The sequence below is a fragment of the Haliotis rubra genome, unplaced genomic scaffold (genome assembly GCF_003918875.1).
Source record: "Haliotis rubra isolate DU_JTF1 unplaced genomic scaffold, ASM391887v1 Scf1436, whole genome shotgun sequence".
NCBI lineage: Eukaryota > Metazoa > Mollusca > Gastropoda > Lepetellida > Haliotidae > Haliotis > Haliotis rubra.
The window spans coordinates 88,609-97,500 of NW_025765377.1; the positions used below are offsets into that span (position 1 = coordinate 88,609).

At 42.2% G+C, this 8,892-nt stretch overlaps 1 protein-coding gene across 2 annotated transcripts in view; it reads left to right on the forward strand.

Annotated features, from left to right (window-relative positions):
- The first annotated feature begins 5,846 nt into the window (after positions 1-5,846).
- The window catches only part of LOC124269285 (retinal-binding protein-like), a 20,508-nt gene continuing 17,462 nt past the window's right edge, over positions 5,847-8,892 (forward strand). For both annotated transcript variants that reach the window (XM_046704287.1, XM_046704289.1), the window contains exon 1: positions 5,847-5,927. The gene's annotated coding sequence lies outside the window, so the exon portion shown is untranslated. The remainder of the gene's footprint in view (positions 5,928-8,892) is intronic.

The window sequence follows — 8,892 nt, forward strand, 5'->3', positions numbered from 1 at the left end:
GTCCATCTGTGTGTGTGTGTGTGTGTGTGTGTGTTAATAGTGAGTGAGCAATATCACTTCAGAGACACCAGAAATGGGCTTCACACATTGTACCCATGTAGGGAATCGAACCTGGGTCTTCGGGGTGACGAGTTGACGCACTGAGCTATCCCACCGCCCCTTGTGTGTGTTATATGTATGTATATTCTGTGTGTGCGTGCGTGTGTGTGTTATATCATAAATGGTTCACTGGTCACGAGGGGGGCATGGGTTCATGTACCCTCGATGTTTGTTTATGTTCCCTGAGCCCGAAGGGTACATCAACCCATGGGCCCCGAGGGACCAGTGAACAACGTATTTATCTTACCGAACACCTTAATGTTAATTTTGAAAGCAATTTTTAATGTTTGAAGCACGGGTAGAAATCTTTTCGTAGCCATCGCTAGATTTTGATGACAAGAAAGACATATGTAGAGTTATCTCCCTTCCATCGATTTGCATTCGCAAAACATCGGTAATTTCCGTAGATCATGCATAATATTATACGTGATTCAATGTAATTCAGACCCGTGAAGATCCGGGGTAGAATAGGTCTTCAGCAACCCATGTGCTTACCATAAAAAAGGCGACTATCTTGTCGTAAGAGGCGACTAACGGGATCGGGTGGTCAGTTTCGCTGACTTGGTTGACACATGTCATCGGTTCCCAATTGCGCAGATCGATGCTCATGCTGTTGATCACTGGATTGTCTGGTCCAGACTCGATTATTTACAGACCGCCGCCATATAGCTGGAATATCGCTGAGTGCGGCGTAAAACTAAACTCACTCACTCACTCACTCACTCAATGTAATTCGAGATACAGAATTACTACCACGAAGTATCAAATGAGTTGCCATTGACATTTTGTACATTGAAATGTTACTCGCTTGTAAGCGGGGAACATTGAACATAATAAAAGAGCGCTCAGCCAATCAGAAAGCGACATTTATGTGTGCGGTAAGATAAGTATGTATATATTACGTGTGTGTGTATGTGTATGTATTATATGTATATATGTATGTATGTATATTTATTACCCTTAAGATAAATTTGTCGAATTCTGATTAGTAGTCAACAGCCAGAGAATACGAAACCATGTAGGCTGATTTGCCAGGGTGCAGGAACCGTACACACGTCAAATCTGTGATGTGACACTCTACCCGGGGGTTGTGCGAATGGCCTTGACCTTAGATGGAATGTGGCTGCCAAACGGCTGATCGCTTCGAAATTTTAGAGTTGGCGTATACAATTATGAGTACATACAGAGTAAAAATTGTTGCCATAATTTTCTATTTGTTTGTGTCAATAAATATATCCAAAACATAAAATGTTTCTGTATTTCACTTGTCGTTTAACAAAACCTCAAATTCGACGTTTTTTCACCATAAACTAAGCCATCCCGAGTTATCTACCTTTATGACCGTTCAGGAAAAATCATGGCGAAACATTTTGCGTCTCATTCTGCCGATGACTGAATGTTGTTGTTTAAAGATAAACTAACTAAAAAGATTTATGGGTAATAAATACGTCACACGGTCTTTTGAAAGGGTGTACTGGACTGTAAGACCCTTGTAAATTCCGGATATTTTGGCTGCGCCTCAGGAAATACGGCATTTACACTACAAGGGTCTTACAGTCCCGTACACCCTTTCAAAACACCGTGTAACTAATAACATATTATGAGTGAGTGAGTATGGATTTACGCCGCTTTTAGCAATATTCCAGCAATATCACAGGACAGCAGAAATGGGCTTCGCCCATTGTACCCATCTGGGGAATCCAACCCGAACCTTCGGCATTAGGAGCTAACACTTAAACCACCATCCTCGATAATCTCCAGGGTATACGATACAATAAATCTCCACTATATACCCTCGATGTATCTGTGGCCCGATAATTTTATTACCTCCCTTTGCTGGCTCCGCTTTTTATTTAAGCTGTCGTTACAACCGAGCTTGCCAGTGTCAACAAAGATAGCGGTCGCAGCCGCGAAGGTTTGTTCGCAGTGCGACTCAGATTTTGGGGGAATTCATACAGACAAACTGACAGATCTGAAACCTTAAAAAATATATGCAAAAACTCTTTCCACTTCTTTCAGAGTACCTCTGCAACAACTATGTTGCCAAGTTTTAATCGGTTAGATAAAAGAAGCGAAAGTGAGTTGTGATTGGTACGCTCAACTTCCCAGCGTAGACACCTGATTGGATAAAAAGCCATCCAAGGCACCTGTGGCTCGGCCCGATCATTTTATTACCTCCCTTTGCTGGCTATGCATTCTCACAGTAGCCAATCAGCTTGCCAGTGTCAGATTTGGGGGAAAATTATACAGACAAACTGACAGGTCTGAACCTTAAAAAATATATGCAAGAACTCTTTCTACTTCTTTCAGAGTACCTCTGCAACAACTATGAGGTAATAAAATCATAGGGCCGACTGAGTTTGGTTTTACGCCGCTTTTAGCAATATTCCAGCAACATCACGGCGGGGGAACACCAGAAATGGGCTTCACACATTGTACCCAGGTGACATTAAGAGGAAAAACGTTTCATATTCTAGAGAGCCTTGGCGGTGGGGTAGCCCCGTGATTAAAACGTTCGCTGGTTTCGCCGAGGACACAGGTTCGATTCCCTTACAGTGGGTACAATGTGTGAAGTGCATTTCTGGCGACGTGATATTGCTTGGATATTGCTGAAAGCAGCGTAAACCCATATTCACTCACTCACTCAAGAATTCCTGGATATTTCTTTGGAACAGAATGAGTAATGCTTTCAGCCATCTGCACTAGATACTCTTGTCGTATGGCAGGGGGCAGGAGTGGGAACATTGATTTTGTTCGAACCCGGGTCTTCGGCGTGACGAGCCAACGCTTTGACCGCTAGGCTGCCCCACCGCCCCTGTGCCATGAATGAATATTTGATTAACGCCACTCAATATTCGAGCATTTGGACCTCTGACAGGGCGGGTGGCCAAATGGTTAAAGCGTGCGCTCGTCATGCCGAAGACCCGGGTTCGATTCCCCACATGGGTACAATGTGTGAAGCCCATTACTGGTGTCCCCGCCGTGATATTGCTGGAATATTGCTAAAAGCAGCGTAAAACCAAACTCATTTTCACTGACTCACTCAATTGACCTCTGACTGGAAATAATACATTTTTACATGTAAAATTTCATGTGGATTTCTTAAGTGTTTGAAACAAGTAATGATATGGGCAAAACACTGAAAGCACGAGCTGTGAACCACGGCCTCTGGATCAATGTCACATAAAAGAGGATGATCAAACATTGTAACTTCCAAATCCTCACTTGTTGGCCCATGCTACAAGCAACGGGTGCTAGAATTTGGTTGCTTGCTCGTATATTTAAAGGCGTGTCCAGCTATATGACGGCGAACCGTAAAAAATCAACTCTGATCCAGTGAGACCATTGATTGACATCATCAGCATCGATACGGGCATTTGGCATACGATGACTCGCATCAACCAAGTCAGCGAGCCTGACTACCCACCGCGATTAGTAAATTACACCTTACAAGTTGCTGAAGACCAAACCCATACTTTCATAACGTGTTCTTACAATCATTTGAAAAAAAACAGACACTGACACCCGTAAAGTTATATATTTATCATCGACAATGATAGAATTCGATGTCATATTTTGATCAAGATCTATTTTCTGGAAAGGTGAGTTTTTTCGACATAGGTAGGCCTGTAACAGTGTATAATCTCTTCTGACAAAACAACAATATTCCAGCTATATCTGGAAGTAATCGAGTCTGGACCACACAATCCAGCGATAAACAGATTGATCATCGATCTCCACAAACGGGATACGATGACACATGGTCAATCAAGTCAGCGAGCCTGACCACCTGATCCCGTTAGTCGCCTCTTACGACAAACATGGGTTACTGCAGATCAATTCTAACGTGGATTTTCGCCTGTACAAAAAGAATGTTACACGTTGGTGATAGTTACGTATCTAAAAGACATCAAAAGAATTAAATGTTACTGCAGGGGTTCCTCGAGGATCTGTCCTTGGTCCATCTTTGTTCCTTGTGTACATCTATGATTTACCTGAAACTCTAACAAATGTCAAAAGATTGTTTGCCGACGAAACTTCAACTGGTGTTGCAGGAAAAGATGTAAAAACCATAGAATCTACTCTTAACTATGATTTAGCAAAATTGAATGAATGGGCAGACAAATGGTTAGTTACGTTTAACCCGAATAAGACAAAATGCATGCTTTTTAAAATTGAAAATTGTCCACAAGTTCCTGACTTGATTTTCAATACTGAACATTTGTAACGTTTACATCGACATAAACACCTCGGTGTCATCTTTTCAGATAATACAAAATGGTGTCATTATTACATAACTTGTGCCCAATCCCTTTCAACATTGAGTAAGATATGTTCAAACAAAAGACATCAGCACTTTGACGTAATGTGAAGCACATTAATGCAGAAAGCACGACTAAACAACGCCTGATGGGATGACTGGGACTGTTAGGACGGCATTGTATCCCTGAGATCTATCTTACCTCTTGAGTTTCATATGGGCACCAAAAAATGAGAGCCATGACAAGAGACGAGAAAGCGATAACACTAGGCGAGAAAGTGATAACATGAGACTAAAGTGATAACATGAGACGAGAAAGCGACGACACTAGACGAGAAAGCGATAACACTGGGCGAGAAAGTGATAATATGAGACTAAAGTGATACCAATATACAAGAAAGCGATAACACTGAGCGAGAAAGTGATAACATGAGACGAGAAAGTGATAACATGAGACAAGAATGCGATAACACTAGGCAAGGAAATGACAACATGAGACAAGAAAGTGATAACATGAGACAAGAATGCGATAACACTAGGCGAGAAAATGATAACATGAGACGAGTAAGCGGTAACACTCAGCGAGAAAGTGATAATATGAGACTAAAGTGATAACATTGGACGAGAAAGTGATAACATGAGACGAGTAAGCGGTAACACTCAGCGAGAAAGTGATAATATGAGACTAAAGTGATAACATGAGACAAGAACGTGATAACATGGGACTAAAGTGATAACATGAGACAAAGAAAGTGATAACATGAGACTAAAGTGATAACAGACGAGAAAGCGGTAATATGAGACAAGAAAGTGATAACATGAGACTAAAGTGATAACATGAGTCAAGGAAGTGATAACATGAGACTAAAGTGATAACATGGGACGAGAAAGTGATAACATGAGACTAAAGTGATAACATGAGACAAAGAAAGTGATAACATGAGACGAGAAAGTGATAACATGAGACTAAAGTGATAACATGAGACGAGAAAGTGATAACATGAGACAGGAAAGTGATAACTGAGACGAGAAAGTGATAGGTTGTTGCGACTTAAAAAACGTCTTGAATTCAGTGGACCTTGTGTTACCAGTGTGGTTAAAGCCACGTTTTGTCACACCAGAGAAGACTTGAACGCGAAGAACATGTGAAGCCCATCCTTCCTGCTGCCCCTTGGAATATATCACACAAGGGATAAACCAGTCATCCGATTAGTCAATCTGACAAAAGCAAACTTCGATCAAATTATACAGTTGAAAATACATAGAGAGACTCTTTAAGGTCTATATATTTGTTAAGTGCTCTTGGATGGTATCACTTTAGTGTAAGTTTGAATGAAAGTGTGCCAATAGCTTTTTGACAGCCACTTTTCAACAAGTCCGTTTTTCAACTGCGAGTGCCCCTCGGTGTGTACTGAAACTAGGAATGCGAACCGGTAAAAACAGTCTGACCTTTCCCCTCGGAGCATTGTCAAAACGCAGCATAGCATGACAATCGGAACGCGGATCGTATTGACTGACCCTTGCAAAGTAGCCGTGGGTCAGTGGACTGGCTGAGTACGGGACGGAGGTAAGTTGGCTGTATTCTGCATGTGAGGGTGTGATCTACTTCAGTTACCACGTACTATATGTATTAATTATCAGTTGTCAGGTGTTCGAATCTAGGCTGCGACGTACCAAAATGCAAGGTTGTTCTTGTTACCCTGCCTGCCGCTCGGCACTATGGGGCTGAAACAAGGTGTCTCTATACTATGTCTGACTGGGGTATCCGTGTTTATCGGTGACATTTTATCTCCGTGGGCTAACACCGGTATTTGTCCGGATTAGTAAAGACAGTTCACGCGCATACATGCCTACAGAAGTGCAATATTCAAATTTCACCTCCCCAGCTTTAAAAAACCCCTACAATTTTATTGCCTGCATAAGACTATTAGCCTTCTCAGCGCGCCGCCATGCTTTCTTCTTTGGGCTCCTTTATCCTTTCTTCTTACGTCAGTAGCTAGTGAAGTCATATTGCTTACTGCAAGACCAACGCTAAAGAACCTTCTGTTTAACCTATAACACCATAAGGCTTCATTAGTGTCCGCTATGGTATGTTTTCTTCTTTACGTCAATGGCTGGTGATGTCATACTGCTTAATGCAAGACCAACGTTAAAGAAGCTACTGTTAAAAATATCACACTTTAAGGCTTCGTTAGGGTCCGACCCGTGAAGGTCCGGGTTAGAATACAGATCTTCAGTAACCCATGCTTGTCGTAAGAGGCAACTAACGGGATTGGGTGGTCAGGCTCGCTGACTTGGTTGACACATGTCATCGGTTTCCAATTGCGCAGATTGATGCTCATGCTGTTGATCACTGGATTGTCTGGTCCAGACTAGATTATTTACAGACCGCCGCCATATAGCTGGAATATTGCTGAGTGTGGCGAAAAACTGAACTCACTCACTCACTCATTAGGGTCCCCTAGAGTATGTTTTCTTCTTTACGTCATGCAATGGCTGGTGATGTCATAATGCTTAATGCAAGACCGATATTCGGTGTGGGTTTGTTACAGAACTGCATACTATGTCATAGCTTATACCCGCATGGTTTGAAACTTCGATGGTATTAATCCATGCTGCCTTCACGCGAATCTGTACAAAGAGGAAGGAAGTAGAACCCATCCTCTACAGTCCAGGGTAATATACATCCTTTCGGCTCCGATTGGAAAGAGGCGTTGGGGTAGCCTAGTGGTTAAAGCATTCGCTCGTCACGCCGAAGACCCGGATTCGATTCCCCACATGGGTACAATGTGTGAAGCCCATTTCTGGTGTCCCCCGACGTGATTTTGCTGGAATACTGTTAAAAGCGGCGTAAAACCATACTCACTCCCTCACTTCGATTGGAATCACAGACACAAAGAAAATCGCTTGATCGAAGTGATACGCACGGAAATGTCTATAGAAATGTAGTGATAAGAGACGTCATCCCCACAGTACCAATGTACCAGTGTATTATGTATTAACATAAATTGTTCAACGTTATCTTAGAAAATATGATTAGCAACACTTAATATCTCCCTGAAATTAAGACATGTTGTGTTTATTAGTCACTTGATTATCTGTCACCGTGACGTGAAGATGTTACTAAACGTCACGTTTACATTCCTGAAGATGCGTCTCGATCTTTGTGAGTGAGTGTGGTTTTACGCCGCTTTTACAATATTCCAGCAATTTCACAACTGGGGACACCAAAATGGACAACACACATTTTACACTCGTTAGGAATTGAACCGGGTCTTTGGTGAGACTTACGAAAGCTTTAAATAAGCACAAGGCCCCCACCCCAACAATCCTTGAAAATATGTCCGTGAAACAACACCGGTAGCCTTCACCTTCAGGGTAATCTCTGCTTGAAGGGCATTCTACGTAAAACCTGGTCTAACAAGTGTGAATATATGACACCAGACTATAATCGTCTAGCATCCACTAAGGATTGGCTTCTTGTACAACTGGCCAAGCGTGAAGTGAATGACCGGCCTACCTCTAACGCTGTTGTGATAAGGTTTAATCGGGTATAAATAGCAATGACTGGCGACCTTCGGTCAGAGGACTAAAGTGGACAATACCATTTTGAGAAATGTGTAGTAACTCGTGACGGATCGTGTATTTCCGGAACTGAGAAATGTCGTTTACGGAGAATGACGAATATGCGGCAAATGTCTGAAGGAAGTTTTTCTCCAAATCGCGGGGCGGTGGCGTAGCCTAATGGTTAAAGCCGCCGCTCGTCAGGATGAAGACCCGGGTTCGATTCTTCACTTGGGTACAGTGTGGGAAACCCATTTCTTGTGTTCACGGTCGTGATATTGCTGGAATATTGCTATAAGCGGCGTAAAAGTAAACTCACTCACTCACAGTAGTTGTCCTCATCAGTTCTAATACCTACTCAGTGGTTGGCGGTGGGTAGCCTTAGGGTTACAGTATTATCTCATCCCACACCAGGTTTGAATCCATATAAGGATAAATAGTGTGCTGCCATCTCTAGTGAATGCGTGAGTTTAGTTTTACGCCGCACTCGGCAATATTCCAGCTATATGGCGGCACATCTCTAGTGTTTCCGACTTGAAATATAATAAAATATTGCCAATAGCTGACTAATATTAACACCATTCATTCGTTATGTTAAAGAATGTCGTTTTATGATAGGACAGTAGGATAAGGGTCACCTAGGTGTGTAACGTGTGAGACATGAATACATGCCAACAGCGTCAGCTGGTCTGTGTTTTCAACAGTTGAAGGACATGTTGTTTATGTCCGTGTCAAACAAATTGGACGATTTTATAAAACTGGGGAAATGGATAACAATGAAAAGTGCGAGATAAACATACAGGAAAGGGTTACCCAAAACACACGTCGTTGTTTACCCCAAGCACGTTCAGTACATGATAGCCAGTTACTTAATTAAAACTACTTTTTCATTTAATTAATTACGTGAGGAGCAGCTGAACAAGAGTCTTTGAATTTGAAAATTTCTTATCAGCTGAGTGACCCCTCAA